The sequence below is a fragment of the Aquarana catesbeiana genome, linkage group LG06 (genome assembly GCF_042186555.1).
Source record: "Aquarana catesbeiana isolate 2022-GZ linkage group LG06, ASM4218655v1, whole genome shotgun sequence".
Taxonomy (NCBI): domain Eukaryota; kingdom Metazoa; phylum Chordata; class Amphibia; order Anura; family Ranidae; genus Aquarana; species Aquarana catesbeiana.
The window spans coordinates 107,971,756-107,988,886 of NC_133329.1; positions in this window are offsets into that span (position 1 = coordinate 107,971,756).

The following is a 17,131-nucleotide window of genomic DNA, read 5'->3' on the forward strand; positions in this document are numbered from 1 at the left end:
GGCAGGTGAGAGGGACAGAGTAGGGTACTCATCTGTGTGTGGTGCTTTAAGAGGATTGAATACGGATTTGGACAAGGACAAGTTACTATTTGAGTGATTCCTCCTATCCAAAGTATTGTTTAGCATAATACACAGAGGTACATATCCGCTTGCATAGATCTTCTATGTTGCTTCAAGTGAAAAAGGGGATTAAGCCGCCGACCATGTCTTCGCCACCGCTCTTGCGCAAAGCATACTGATATATATGCATTCCATATTCAGCGAGTCCGATGTTAACCACTTGCCGACCGCCTCACGCATATATACGTGAGCAGAGCGGCACGGGCAGGCAAAATCACGTACCTGGTACGTGATTGCCTTCCCGCGGGCGGGGGGTCCGATCGGACCCCCCCCCGGTGCCATCGGCGGTCGGCGTTTGGCTGGGAGAGTTGAGAGACGAGGGGGAGACCATCCGATCGTGGCCCCCCCCCTCGCGATCGCTCCCAGCCAATGAGAAACATCCCCTGCCTCTGTATAGTACACAGAGGCAGAGGATGTGATGTCATCTCTCCTCGGCTGGCCAGTTTCCGTTCCAGCACCGAGGAGAGAAGACATGTAAGTGCACCAACACACACACAACACAGTAGAACATGCCAGGCACACTAAACACCCCCGATCCCCCCCCGATCGCCCCCCGATCCCCCCCCAATCACCCCCCCCCTGTCACAAACTGACAGCAAGCAGGTTTTTTTGTTTTGTTTTGTTTTTTTCCTGATTACTGCATGGTGTCAGTTTGTGACAGTTAGCAGTGGTAGGACAGTTAGTATTAGCCCCCTGTAGGTCTAGGGTACCCCCCTAACCCCCCCTAATAAAGTTTTAACCCCTTGATCACCCCCTGTCACCAGTGTCGCTAAGCGATCATTTTTCTGATCGCTGTATTAGTGTCGCTGGTGACGCTAGTTAGGAACGTAAATATTTAGGTTCACTGTCAGCATTTTATAGCGACAGGGACCCCCATATACTACCTAATAAATGTTTTAACCCCTTGATTGCCCCCTAGTTAACCCTTTCACCACTGATCACCGTATAACTGTTACGGGTGACGCTGGTTAGTTCGTTTATTTTTTTTAGTGTCAGGGCACCCGCCGTTTATTACCGAATAAAGGTTTAGCCCCCTGATCGCCCGGCGGTGATATGCGTCGCCCCAGGCAGCGTCAGATTAGCGCCAGTACCGCGAACACCTACGCACGCACCGTACACGCACCGTACACCTCCCTTAGTGGTATAGTATCTGAACACATCAATATCTGGTCCGATCAGATCTATACTAGCGTCCCCAGCAGTTTAGGGTTCCCAAAAACGCAGTGTTAGCGGGATCAGCCCAGATACCTGCTAGCACCTGCGTTTTGCCCCTCCGCCCAGCCCACCCAAGTGCAGTATCGATCGATCACTGTCACTTACAAAACACTAAACGCATAACTGCAGCGTTCGCAGAGTCAGGCCTGATCCCTGCGATCGCTAACAGTTTTTTTGGTAGCATTTTGGTGAACTGGCAAGCACCAGCCCCAAGCAGCGTCAGATTAGCGCCAGTACCACTAACACCCACGCACGCACCGTACACCTCCCTTAGTGGTATAGTATCTGATCGGATCAATATCTGATCCGATCAGATCTATACTAGCGTCCCCAGCAGTTTAGGGTTCCCAAAAACGCAGTGTTAGTGGGATCAGCCCAGATACCTGCTAGCACCTGCGTTTTGCCCCTCCGCCCGGCCCAGCCCAGCCCACCCAAGTGCAGTATCGATCGATCACTGTCACTTTTTTTTGTAGCGTTTTGGTGAACTGGCAAGCGCCAGCGGCCTAGTACACCCCAGTCGTAGTCATACCAGCACTGCAGTAACACTTGGTGACGTGGCGAGTCCCATAAGTGCAGTTCAAGCTGGTGAGGTGGCAAGCACAAGTAGTGTCCCGCTGCCACCAAAAAGACAAACACAGGCCCGTCGTGCCCATAATGCCCTTCCTGCTGCATTCGCCAATCCTAATTGGGAACCCACCACTTCTGCAGCGCCCGTATTTCCCCCATTCACATCCCCAACCAAATGCAGTCGGCTGCATGAGAGGCATTTATATGTCCTCCCGAGTACCCCTACCCAACGAACCCCCCCAAAAAAGATGTGTCTGCAGCAAGCGCGGATATAGACGTGACACCCGCTATTATTGTCCCTCCTGTCCTGATAATCCTGGTCTTTGCATTGGTGAATGTTTTGAACGCTACCATTCACTAGTTGAGTATTAGCGTAGGGTACAGCATTGCACAGACTAGGACACACTTTCACAGGGTCTCCCAAGATGCCATCGCATTTTGAGAGACCCGAACCTGGAATCGGTTACAGTTATAAAAGTTACAGTTACAAAAAAAAAGTGTAAAAAAAAAAAAAAAAACCACAAACAAAAATAAAAAAAAATAGTTGTCGTTTTATTGTTCTCTCTCTCTCTATTCTCTCTCTGGTGTTCTGCTCTTTTTTACTGTATTCTATTCTGCAATGTTTTATTGTTATTATGTTTTATCACGTTTGCTTTTCAGGTATGCAATTTTTTATACTTTACCGTTTACTGTGCTTTATTGTTAACCATTTTTTTGTCTTCAGGTACGCCATTCACGACTTTGAGTGGTTATACCAGAATGATGCCTGCAGGTTTAGGTATCATCTTGGTATCATTCTTTTCAGCCAGCGGTCGGCTTTCATGTAAAAGCAATCCTAGTGGCTAATTAGCCTCTAGACTGCTTTTACAAGCAGTGGGAGGGAATGCCCCCCCCACCGTCTTCCGTGTTTTTCTCTGGCTCTCCTGTCTCAACAGGGAACCTGAGAATGCAGCCGGTGATTCAGCCAGCTGACCATAGAGCTGATCAGAGACCAGAGTGGCTCCAAACATCTCTATGGCCTAAGAAACCGGAAGCTACGAGCATTTTAGGACTTAGATTTCGCCGGATGTAAACAGCGCCATTGGGAAATTGGGAAAGCATTTTATCACACCGATCTTGGTGTGGTCAAATGCTTTGAGGGCAGAGGAGAAATCTAGGGTCTAATAGACCCCAATTTTTTCAAAAAAGAGTACCTGTCACTACCTATTGCTATCATAGGGGATATTTACATTCCCTGAGATAACAATAAAAATGATTTAAAAAAAAATATGAAAGGAACAGTTTAAAAATAAGATAAAAAAGCAAAAAAATAATAAAGAAAAAAAAAAAAAAAAAAAAAGCACCCCTGTCCCCCCTGCTCTCGCGCTAAGGCGAACGCAAGCGTCGGTCTGGCGTCAAATGTAAACAGCAATTGCACCATGCATGTGAGGTATCACCGCGAAGGTCAGATCGAGGGCAGTAATTTTAGCAGTAGACCTCCTCTGTAAATCTAAAGTGGTAACCTGTAAAGGCTTTTAAAGGCTTTTAAAAATGTATTAATTTTGTTGCCACTGCACGTTTGTGCGCAATTGTAAAGCATGTCATGTTTGGTATCCATGTACTCGGCCTAAGATCATCTTTTTTATTTCATCAAACATTTGGGCAATATAGTGTGTTTTAGTGCATTAAAATTTAAAAAAGTGTGTTTTTTCCACAAAAAATGCGTTTGAAAAATCGCTGCGCAATTACTGTGTGAAAAAAAAAAATGAAACACCCACCATTTTAATCTGTAGGGCATTTGCTTTAAAATAATATATAATGTTTGGGGGTTCAAAGTAATTTTCTTGCAAAAAAAAATAATTTTTTCATGTAATCAAAAAGTGTCAGAAAGGGCTTTGTCTTCAAGTGGTTAGAAGAGTGGGTGATGTGTGATGTAAGCTTCTAAATGTTGTGCATAAAATGCCAGGACAGTTCAAACCCCCCCAAATGACCCCATTTTGGAAAGTAGACACCCCAAGCTATTTGCTGAGAGGCATGTCGAGTCCATGGAATATTTTATATTGTGACACAAGTTGCGGGAAAGAGACAAATTTTTTTTTTTTTTTTTTGCACAAAGTTGTCACTAAATGTTATATTGCTCAAACACGCCATGGGGATTTGTGAAATTACACCCCAAAATAAATTCTGTTGCTTCTCCTGAGTACGGGGATACCACATGTGTGGGACTTTTTGGGAGCCTAGCCGCGTACGGGACCCCGAAAACCAAGAACCGCCTTCAGGCTTTCTAAGGCCGTAAATTTTTGATTTCACTCTTCACTGCCTATCACAGTTTCTGAGGCCATGGAAAGCCCAGGTGGCACAAAACCCCCCCAAATGACCCCATTTTGGAAAGTAGACACCCCAAGCTATTTGCTGAGAGGTATAGTGAGTATTTTGCAGACCTCACTTTTTGTCACAAGGTTTTGAAAATTGAAAAAAGAAAAAAAAAAATTTTTTTCTGGTCTTTCTTCATTTTCAAAAACAAATGAGAGCTGCAAAATACTCACCATGCCTCTCAGCAAATAGCTTGGGGTGTCTACTTTCCAAAATGGGGTCATTTGGGGGGGGGGGTTGTGCCATCTTGGCATTTTATGGCCTTCAAAACTGTGATAGGTAGTGAGGAGTGAAATCAAAAATGTATGCCCTTAGAAATCCTGAAGGTGGTGCTGGGTTTTCGGGGCCCCGTACGCGGCTAGGCTCCCAAAAAGTGCCACACATGTGGTATCCCCGTACTCAGGAGAAGCAGCTGAATGTATTTTGGGGTGCAATTCCACATATGCCCATGGCCTATGTGAGCAATATATCATTTAGTGACAACTTTTTGTAAATTTTTTTTTTTTTTTTTTGTCATTATTCAATCACTTGGGACAAAAAAAATAAATATTCAATGGGTTCAACATGCCTCTCAGCAATTTCCTTGGGGTGTCTACTTTCCAATTGGGGTCATTTGGGGGGGGTTTGTACTGCCCTGCCATTTTAGCACCTCAAGAAATGACATAGGCAGTCATAAACTAAAAGCTGTGTAAATTCCAGAAAATGTACCCTAGTTTGTAGACGCTATAACTTTTGCGCAAACCAATAAATATACGCTGATTGACATTTTTTTTACCAAAGACATGTGGCCGAATACATTTTGGCCTAAATGTATGACTAAAATTTAGTTTATTGGATTTTTTTTATAACAAAAAGTAGAAAATATCATTTTTTTTCAAAATTTTCAGTCTTTTTCCGTTTATAGCGCAAAAAATAAAAACGGCAGAGGTGATCAAATACCATCAAAAGAAAGCTCTATTTGTGGGAAGAAAAGGACGCAAATTTCGTTTGGGTAGAGCATTGCATGACCGCGCAATTAGCAGTTAAAGCGACGCAGTGCCGAATTGTAAAAAGTGCTCTGGTCAGGAAGGGGGTAAATCCTTCCGGGGCTGAAGTGGTTAAAGAAGGATTTAATTCAGCAAAGTTATATATATAGATTAAAAATACATGTTTATTGTTAAAATGTTGCAACTATTGTCAGTCTATTCATGAAATGTGTTGGGCACATATTAAGCCCATACCCAATGCATAGTTAATTGGGAACAGTAAAAGGGGAATGTGACACGTCACTGATAAATTACATATATGCGCTGGTACGAAATGTTTTTTTTTTGAGGAATCTGATCAGATACAAATTTTTAAGAGTATCTTTTCAATTTATTTATAGGGTATTTTGATTATTTCAGTTAGAGTCTGACTTTAAGGAATGTTTTAATTGTAATTGCCTATCCTTACATTATTGAAGTTAATAGGTGTTTTTTTTTCAATATCAGCAAATGTGCTATATTTGTGCAAATTGTTTTAATTGTGTTTGAGTTGTATTAACAATGATTGGGGATTTTAAAATGTTTGATTTTATCTTTTTTTGGTTATAATTTGAAAATTTTTGTTTATTAACATTTTTAAAGCACATACAGTACAGTACAACGTGTACCAAAATTCCCCCCTCTCCCTCCCTCCCTCTCACCCCCCCCCCCCCCCTTCCCCCCCAACCCTTGTGCAGTCTTTCACTATTGCTAAATCACAGTCCATACTCATAACTGTTCAAAAAAATGAAAAAACATTTTGTTTTCTAGGGATCAATGGTACACCCAATGATCGCACAGTCAGATAATTATCTAGTCAGGATTACATCATCATTTTACCCAATACATAGAGTGCTTGCTAAAGCACTCCCCCACCGTAGCAGATCAATTCAAGGTGTCCTTGTCATTCAGCCAACATTGCCATACTTTCTCAAATTTTTTAGGGCAACCCCTGGTTAAGTATGTTGCTTTGTAAAAAGGTAGTGCTTTATTGATTATGCCTTTCCAATAGGACACTGTGGGCGGTTCAGGTGTTTTCCAACACAATAAGATAGCTTTACGTGCATAAAAAAGGGAGAGAGAGATCATAGTTCTTTGCGCCCTTCGGGGCGCCAACTCCTCCACTAGGCCAAGCAAACAGACTGCGACCGTAACAGGAATCGGTACCGAAAGTACTTTCTGTATAGTGCATGTTACCCCTTTCCAGAACTCCCTTATCGGCTGGCACTGCCAAAATATGTGGTCAAAATCAGCATGGCTAACTGTGCATCGCCAGCATTCTGTTGCACCTGTACCATATATCCCAGCTATCCTTGCAGGGGTATAATACACCCTGTGAAGTATTTTAAATTGAATGAGCCTATCTCTGACCGACACCAGAGTCTAGAACGGGTGATCCCACATATCATGGCAATCTTCACCCCCAAAATCTGTTACTAATGCACTCCATGTGTCTTTGAATTTGTTGAGCATTTTGGGCCTTTCCACAAATAGTTTTTTGTAAACTGTTGATAGCTGTTTTTGTAGGTCCTCAGTCCCCAGCATGTTCTTCAATGGAGATGTGCCCAGCTCTAGTGTGTCAGAACTGAACTGAGTAAGAAAAGCGTGTCATAACTGGAGGTATCGAAATAAATACCAGTTAGGAAGATTATATTTATCTTTAAGTTGGTCAAACGTGAGTATCCCCCCCCCCCCCACTATGTGCTTCAGTTGTTTAATGCCAACCCTATCCCCATATCACTGGGTCAGGGATTGCACTAAAGTGTGTAAGTCTAGGGTTGAACCAGAGGGGGGTGTCCTGTGACCAGCTCCCATCTTCAGTTTTCATCAAAATCGTGCCCTGTCCCATGCGCGAACAGTGACACGCATCGAGGCAGTCAGAGATGGGGAGGCTTGGGGTCCCCTGTATATTAAGTAAGATAGGCTCTCATATGATCCCATAAGAGCTGCCTCTAATACTGTTGCTGAATCCCCATCGTCCCTTGTCAACCAGCGTCTAGCGATCACCATTTGTCCCGCTATAAAGTATTTGAAGAGATCTGGTAGCGCTAGTCCACCTTGACCCCAGGGCTCCTGTGAAGTACGGAGACCAATTCTGCGGTATGCAGTGGCCCATAGGGAGGATCCTAATAGGCTGTTCCGCAGGAAGTTCCGCAGGAGGTACAAGAAAACTGGGAGAATCTTCATTTTTAGTAGGTTGACCCTTCCAATTAGGGACAATGGGAGATGTCTCCACGCATCAAGCTGCAATTTGACCCTGGCCAATAAAGGGAGTAAATTAAGGGACATAAAATCACCAACCCTGGGTGATATACGTATGCCCAGGTACTTGAACTCCGTCACCCACGTAATGGGAACCCGTTTGGTTGCCAAGGCCTGGGCATCTGCGCCAATAGCCATCACATTGGATTTCTTCCAGTTAACTCACAGTCCCGAAAAAGTGGCAAATTTATCCAGTATTTCAAACACTACCTCTAGTGACGGCCCTGCGTCTTGTAGAAAGAGGAGCATATTATCTGCATAGAGTGCAATGCATTCCCGTATACCTCCCACTTCCAGTGCTCCCACGTCAGGGGACTTCCTCAGAGCTATAGCCAAAGGTTCTATCGCTAGAGAGAATAGAGATGGCAACAACGAGCACCCCTGACGTGTGCCTCTACCCACTGTAAATTGGGAGGAGACCGAGGTGCCCAGCTTTATGGCTGCTTGGGGTTTACTATATAATAGTGAGATCCAAGTCATAAAAACTTCCCCAAACTGCATGTGGCACCGCCAGCATATAATTCCAGTCCACAGAGTCAAAGGCTTTGGCCATGTCGAGGGACACTACCACCCTAGTCCCTGACTTGTCATGGTCAATCTGCAAATAAGCAAACAGTCTGCGTAAGTTAGTGTCCGTTGATTTTTGAGGTATGAAACCCGTCTGGTCTATGTCTACTAAGGTAGTAATAACTTGGGAAAGTCTTGTAGCTAGTACCTTTGTTAAAATTTTTAAATCCTGATTTAATAGTGCTATGGGTCTGTAGGAGGAGCAGGTCAAAGAGTCCTTGCCCGGTTTCGGCAAGAGAATCACCTGTGCCTCTAAAAATGAGTCTGGGAGGCATTTATGTTTAAGACAATAATAAAACAGGGCTCTCAGTCTGGGAACCATGTCCTCTATATGTAGCCTATACCACTCAATACAAAAACCGTCTGGTCCGGGTGATTTATGAGGGGGGAACGCCCTGATAGCCGTTTCAATTTCTTTTTCCGTTTAATCAGCCTCCAAAATGTCCCTATCCGTCTCAGACAGTACCGAAACATTCAGGGACGTCAATAATGCATCTAATTCTTGATTATCATAGACTGGAATAGGAGTATACAAGGCCTTGTAGTACTCCACAAATGTGTCCATAATATCAGTCGGGTTTGTGAAAATGTCTCCCCGATCGATTTTAATACATGGTATATTTGTCTGTATTCTCTGTTCTGCCACTAACATTGCTAACAGCGTGCCATTCTTTCCCCCTGCTCAAAAATGGATTCAGCACTTTTTGCCCTGGATGTATGTGTTAATTCTGTAAAATGAAGAGCCAGCGCGCGTCTTGCCTCTAGCAGCTCTTCATATGTTGCATCAGACTAATCATTTGCATGAGCAAGTTCACAGACCCTTTCCTTTTCCTGCAATTCCTGTTCTCTTCTATAATGAGACCTGCGGGCCTGCTTAATGGCCGAGATGTAATGTCCACGCATACAAGCCTTGAACGCGTCCCATACTGTGGTGGGATCGGCCGAACCTATATTATCTTTCCAGTAGTCAGTGAAATGTGGTGCCACATGGGAGGACACCTCTTCCACTTCCAACCAGCCGGGGTTCAAGCTCCATGCCCCACCTGTGAGCCGAGGGAATACCAATGTGCACCGATAGTGGTGTGTGATCTGAAATGCCCCGAGCTAGGTAATTAGCTCCTCCCACTAATTGTAACATGCGCATTGGCGGATGCCAAATCAATCCTCGAGGAGGACCTGTGTGTTTTTGATCAATGCGAATAGCTTTTGGTGGTGGGGTTTTTCCATCACCACAATTCTGTCAGGGAGGCCGTAGCCGCCCAGGCAGAAAGGTCGGCAGATGCCACCCTAGCTACATTCGATGAGTCTAGAGCGGCAGAAAGTATGGCATTGAAATCCCCTGCTATAATAAGAGGAAGATGCATGTAAGGGGCTAAAAGAATATTATAATTAAAAAGTATATATATATATGCTATGGATAAGGAAGTTATGTATTCCAGGCGCTACGCCAGAGGAATTGTGGTTAGTGAAGAAAAAGAGAAGTAACTGTGTTGTGTAATCCTATGTGTAGCGCTGGTAGATTTTCAATCTACCGCTTATAGGTAAATTTAGTGGGTTATCTGTTTCATACATAGTCAGATTTAGCCTCTGTTCCAGTTTGGCTGTGTTGCATGTAGTTTTTACACTGTGCCTATGGGTGTCGTTGTTGCCATGGGTCGCTGTTGGAAAGGCAACACGTTAAAGCGTATGAGTGTTCTTCTGTCCCGGAGATAACTCGGTGGAGGTGGTCCTCCGAGTTGCATTCTGGGAGAGGGTATTTATGGGACAGACGCCATGTTTTAGGGTTCTTTTTGTTCCACCTGCTGGCCCTCCTGGCCGACAGGTATGTGTTAGGAGTACTACCGCATGGTCCTCCGACCGGGAGGACCACGTTGCTGCAGCGTGTGGGTGAGCTCAGAAGCCTGTCTGGGGCCTACCACAGCGGCGAGGGAATGGTCCTGTGCTGTCTGTCCTACGGGAAGAAGCTGGACAACTGAGAAGATCCCAGGGGAGGACCCGTCATGGAAGGATCATGCAGAGTGCTGGCCTGGAGAGGGGCCTGGTGACTCAGTTGGAGGACGCATCCTAAAGTTAACCTACCACATAGTACTGCCGGGTTGGCTTAAAGGTTCTAGTGCTGTGTTTGCTATCCATTGTAAACCATTACATCCTGTGGCAGAGGATCGTACGGGTTTCTTTTCCATTCAAGTCTGTGGCAGAGACTTTTGTTCGTGCTGCGTACCGGCTGCTGGGTTAGTGAGAGAAACCTATCCAGGCGGGCAAAGATTCAACTCTAAAAGGAAAGTACATTCATCTACAAGATTCAAATTCCTAATACTACACTAAGAAAAGGTATTTGAACTTCCCTGCAACTCTTCTTCTACCTCTTTCCTGCTACGTCCTTCAGTTACTCTTTATTAAAGCATTGGAAAAGATACTCAAGTGTCTGGTGCCTACACTGTCTGGTATTAAGCTCAACGGGACCCTAGACCCGGTTCTGGTGAAATTGAGGTAACAAAGGTGACGGTAACAGCCCACTTTAAACCAGCAGCTCCACCGTGAGTTATTGCTACATATGCACTAGGGAAAATATATACTTCGGGTGAGATAAAGATTTAAAAATATGGAAAAAGGTGTGTTCAAAGGTGTTCAAAGGTGTTCGAGGGGAAAATATGGAAAACAGTTCTAAATGAAGAATGAATGGAATGACCAAAATAAATGTGGAATGAGAAAGTGGTTGTATTGTGTTTAATGAATGCACAGGGTATTATTATCTTAAGTGTTTGTTTAAAATGTACACAAAGAGTTGTCTCACATTGTGTTTTCTTGTTTTGGGAGTAGAAGTTATTAGGCCCATGTTCCTGATAATATATATTTCCCTGAAAGTTTGGGGTTAAATGAAAAAATTGATAATGGGATTTTGGTTTAAAGAGTTACTGAAATTAAGTAACCAAGACCAAAATAAATTGCTGCATGTATTGAGTCCATGAGATACTAAAATATTGAGGGGAAAGTTTGTTTGAATAACAGCCAGAGTGACTATTCTGGATATATTTACCTTTTGAATACCCAGAGTGTCAATCGTGAAGTGTTAATAATGTAATGTTGTTTATCCATCAATGTTTGTTACTGATGATCAGATATATTTGCAAAGTTGGGAGGCTGACTTCTGAGTCAGAATATGTGTTTGGGTAAAATGTTCTGTTCGGAGACCCTCGGGTCCACTTGGGTCCCGGGGATAGAAGGAACTAAAGGTGTTTAAGTTTTGTTGAAATTCTGCTGTAGTACTGGATTTGAAGGAAAAAAAATGTTTAGTTCATTATATAGATTCAATATATTTAAGACTGTTGCTGAGAAACATTTTTATTTCTGCATGCTTTACTTATGTTTGAGTCAATGAGGAATATTATTTTTAATACCTCCAATGGTTAAGGCCTGAATTGAGGTAGATTCTGTGATTATTCATGTTGGACGAGGAGTATCTGCCCCAGCCAGCCAGCATTCACCCATAGCCCCATGCACATGAAAAAATGCCCACCCCATTCATACCCTATACCCCATTCATACCCTACCCTAAACCCTATCCAGATGAAGAGATGACTACAGCTTTTACATGGAAATCTTTGTTGTTATGAGTAAAGGAGGACTCCTGCTGGAAAATGTTCCTGGGAATGACACCTTGAGGGTTAGCCACATGACACACGCCCAAGGTCTACGAAATTCCAGTGAGCATCGCAAGAGAGAGATCCAGATATGCCAGCCCGAAGACCCAAGACTAGCCCAATGCATCAGTTCCAGGCTGTCTGTGGATATCGAGTTCTATCCTTAAAAGGGGCAGGGTTTTTGGGGTGGAGGATCTCTGTAAAATATTGCTAAGCACAGAATCGAACCAAACGTTTTGGGAAAAGTTTAGGAGAATGAGAACTATAATGTGGACATTTCCTTTTCCTTCCTTTTTATGAATTTAATGGACATTCAGAAGCCATACAAGAGACTTTTTTTGTGCTTTTCTTTGGGACTATTTTTTTATTTGGCCTAAAGGCTGTCATGCCCCTCCCACTTGCTTTTATGGACTGTCACGCACCTTCCCCCTTTATATTTCATGGACAATTGCTATGCCCAAACCATTGTGACTCCATTTTAGCTTAAGTCTGCAATTACGAAAGAATGAACAGAAAAATGCTTGCACAGCACTGTACGCTATATATATCATTATGGTTTAGTTTGTCTTTTCCTGTTTTCTGTTCTGTAGGCCATGGGACAGGATGCATGACTTATGACTCATAACCAGATGGTCCGTTGACCCGTGTTAACTCATGATAATGTATCTTAGGGGTCACTGACTTGTATAACCATATATTTTATACCTATACATCATTTAGTAACCACTTCCCCCTCCCCTCTTTTGATTGGTAAGCTGAACCATATATAAACTGTATACGCACCTAATAAAAGCAGACATTTTATGAATGCACAACCTGCCTCTCGTTTTATTCGGTGTCTCCAGATATCTGAGGGCCCTGTTGGTGTACCTATAGAAGGGTGGTCGTCCAGAATACCTACAATTTCTGTTCAAATGTAATATATGTATTGTGCTTTTGTTATATATGTACATTAATAAACAAAATTTCTTAATTTTATTATGTGCCTTAAAAGTAAATTTTTCCAAATTTTCACATTTCCATAACTTGTGGGACGTGGCACATTTATATTTTGGGTGCCCTATTGCCACCTACAGGCACCACAAACCAAATTCTCATGCATTGCTCAGGTGTGATTTTGGCCCATTCATCCATATAGTCTTCAAAGCTTGAAGGTTCGGTGGGCCTCTTCTATGAACTCTGATCTTTAGTTCTTTCCATATATTTTCTATTGGTTTTAAGTCAGGTATAGGGATGAGCCGAACACCCCCCAGTTCAATTCACAGCAGAACATGCGAACAGGCAAAAAATTTGTGCGAACACGCGAACACCGTTAAAGTCTATGGGACACTAACATGAAAAACCAGAAGTGCTAAGTTTAAAGGCTTATATGCAAGTTATTGCCATAAAAAGTGTTTGGGGACTTGGGTCCTGTCCCAGGGGACATGTATGAATGCAAAAAAAAGTTTTAAAAAACAACCGTTTTTTCAAGACCAGTGATTTTAATAATGCTCAAAGTGATACAAAAAAAATGATATCTTCCTTTAAATATTGTGCCTGGGGGGTCTCCTTAGTCTGCCTGTAAAGTAGTGCATCTTTCCCATGTACATAACAGTACCACAGCAAAATTACATTTCTAAAGCAGTGGCGGCTGTTGCTCAAAATTTTTGGGGGGAGCGCAAACGAACTGAAAAGTACTGAACCTTCCCCCCATCAATTGCAGCCTCACTGTGCCCATCAAATGCAGCCATTGTGCACATAAAATGCAGCCACTGCGCCCATCATATGCAGCCAGTGTGCCCATCAAATGCATCCACTTGTGCCCATCATATGCAGCCACTTGTGCCCTTCAAATGCAGCCACTTGTGCCCATCATGTGCAGCCACTTGTGCCCATGAAACGCAGCCACTGTGCCCATCATATGCAGCCAATTGTGCCCATCATATGCAGCCACTTGTGCCCATCAAACGCAGCCACTGTACCCATCATATGCAGCCACTTGTGCCCAACATATGCAGCCATATGTGCCCGTCAAATGCAGCCACTTGTGCCCGTCAAATGCAGCCCCTTGTGCCCATCATATGCAGCCACTTGTGCCCGTCAAATGCAGCCAGTTGTGCCTATCAAATGCAGCCAATTGTGCCCGTCAAATGCAGTCACTTGTGCCCAGTATATGCAGCCACTTGTACCCAGTATATGCAGCCACTTGTGCCCATCATATACAGCCACTTGTGCCCATCATATGTAGCCACGTGTGCCCATCAAATGCAGCCACTTGTGCCCATCATGTGCAGCCACTTGTGCCCACTTGTGCCCATCAAACGCAGTCACTGTGCCCATCATATGCAGCCACTTGTGCCCATCATATGCAGCCACTTGTGCCCATCAAACGCAGCCACTGTACCCATCATATGCAGCCACTTGTGCCCAACATATGCAGCCATATGTGCCCATCAAATGCAGCCACTTGTACCTGTCAAATGCAGCCCCTTGTGCCCATCAATCTACTCATTCTCTATCAAATCTACTTCCATCGTCCCTGATTGAAGAAATCATTGAGAAAACCTGCATTTCAGTGATTGTTGCCAAGATAGCCTGCAGTATAACAGTACCTGCCACCAGGGGCTTTTGAAAATATACAGCTACAGTTCCTCACGCGCTGAACCAACAAGTGGGGGGTGAAGCCACGCCCCAGAGGAAAAAAGTTTCAGTGTTCAGCGTGCCACGCGCCAGAGCAAGATTGCGGAAAGTGTTGAGGACACATTTGCTGTGCAGCTGCTGTCTGATGTGCGGGACCGGGTTCTGGTTGACACCGGTGTTCGGTTGGAGCTAACCGGAGGATTGGCATTGGGAGTAATTGACTGAGTAGAGAAACTCTGTATGCTATGTCCTGGATGTCGGAGGCCTACTGTTGGAGTCGTCGCCTGGGCTCAGTGCGAACATTGCGGGATCCAGTTGACAAGATTGGGACCCGTCCAATGGGAGGTCAAGTACTATTTTGTTAAAGAAAAAACGGGACTTTGTCTGCCGCGGGAATGGGTGATTCGGAAGGCTGGAGAGGGTCGTGTGTCACCTGCAGCAGCAGTAGAGGAGCTCCTGTCTGATTCGGCTGAATCAGAGCCAAAAGGAGATCAGGTAGGATCTACTGACAAAGCCTGTGACTTGTTTGGGGATTCTGGGACTGTTAAAGTTGTTGCCCAGTCTTCGAAAGTAACCCCTTAGGAGCCAGTTAACAGTGAGCCCTTTGATTTACCTGTCCGGAAGGAGCCTAAACCACTGGAGGGGGATCCCTCGGGTGAGCCGGACAGGTTAAGCTAAGATCGGGTTGTAGTTTGGTGATCACCACAGATCTTGCAGAAATATGGATCAATGAGCGATCTATTTGAATCGTCATCCCCTGAAGAGTTTGATTCAAGTGAGGAGGAATGTTTTATTGAGAGTTCGACTTCAGTGGAGGCTTCCACAGCAGTGTCTGGTTCAGTTAAAGTTTCAACACCTCCATTTAATGTGACAAGTACCATTGTTCCTAGCAGGCCAGCTACATTGCAGAAATAGGTCAGTAGAGCTACTGACGCGTGTGTCCTGCCTGGCCGAGGAAAGGCTAAAGACTTGCCTAGACTCTCTAGATATCAGAGAGAGGTGCAGCGAAAGGTGGCGCAAGAATGGGGTTTTGATTTTCCATATGTCCCAGAACAAGTTTATGGACATTGTGGAAAGTTTCCGGGAATCATGGGAGGATGAACTTGTGTGGGACTACCTTCATGTTCCCAAGCCAAGAAGGACACCTGGCAGTGAGGTTTGGGTTCGGTTCAAAGACATTCATCCAGAGTTGAAGCTTGGAAGAGCGATCCACCAAGACAGAGTGTTGGTGGTAAAAGCTGGACAAAATACCCGCAGTTACTCTATCTCGGTGAGAGGACCAGGAGATAGTCGCAAGAGGTTGCCTGACCCGAGATATTATTTGTAGAAGGATTGTATTCACAAGTATATGGCTTTTACCCAGATTGACTGCAGGATGGCAGATGGGTTAGGGTGGGTTTTCCCCAATTGAGCTGTAAAGCAGGAGACTCGCATTCATGGTGCCTAACAAGGACAAAGTTAAGGACACTAGGGTGTGCTGTCTCTGCTTGAATCCCTTTGTAGCACAAGTACTTCTTCAAGGTCTCTTGTTTGAGAGCCAAACAGAAAGTTTATTTTTGCCAACGGGCAAACGGATTTATCTGCCGAGCATGTCTATTGGGAGGCGCTTTGCAGGAGTACTGTTGAACTCCTTTTGAGGGAGCGATTATCTCAATGGGAACATACATGCCATAAAGAAATGTATATTGTTTAAATTACCCGGTAGAGGATTATAACCCCCTCTGCGTGGTAATGTTTGTGTAGTAGTTAGAAATTATTGTGTGTTTTCCTTTAGGTATATTGGAGATGTGACGGCTGTCCATTCAACAGAAGAAGGCCTGTGGTAATCAGAGTATTCCTACCACGGGAGCAGTGCTTTGGTTCCACTTGTATTGAGTGTTAAATGTAGGGATCTACAGCTAGGCCATGTAAATATTTCCTTTTGAATGTTAATATTTTATACTGTGACAGGTATGTTAACCCTGTTTAATGTTTATTTCCCTATTTCCCCATTCCCCTTGATGTAATGAGATGCTCTTTCTTCCTTGAAATTTTAAAGAGTCACTTTAAAATTTATCCCTTACAACTGGGGACAGTTGTGATTCAAGTGGGGTGTGTATGTAGTGGGCACCTACTTTTAGGTAGGTGACCTTTCTTGTTAGCTTTCTATGACAGGTAAATTTAGACAGGCTGATACTATTTGCAGCAGGCCTGTGTTGTTTGATTTCTATATTTGAGTGACAGGTGTTTATGTGTTGGTCTCAGCCAATCATTAGTTTGCTTGGTAATCCCGGGACTCTCATATAAAAAGGGGGGTCACATGGTGCCCGGGAGTTCGAGTCCAGTCCTGCTCTGAGGAGCGAGAGAGCCAGCCTGGTTCCCGGAGGGGAAGTTGAAAGTTTTCCCCTCTGGGGAGCCAACGGAGCTTCACCCTAGCGAGAAGGGTGGAGATCCGGTCCTCATGGAGGAACAGACGACATCTTGCCGCCTGTAGTCGTGGATGTCGTAGGCCGCCCCTGCGGGGAGGGGAACGGGCCACAAAGAGATAAAGGAAACTGAGAAACATTGCATATGAAGTAGCAACAAAGCGGAAGGAAACTGGGCGATTGATCGTTTATGAGTGGCACATGGACTATCGATCATGTGAGTGAAAGCCCAAGGGAAAGGTACTGCCAGAGACTGAGGGTTGTTGGTGCACAAGTCAGTGAGATGGGCAGTGATGGCCTATGACTTTGAGTTCAGCATTGCCCTGGAATTCCAATCAGTCAAGCGGGAGGAGTTATTCAGATTTGCTCTCCTTTAGCT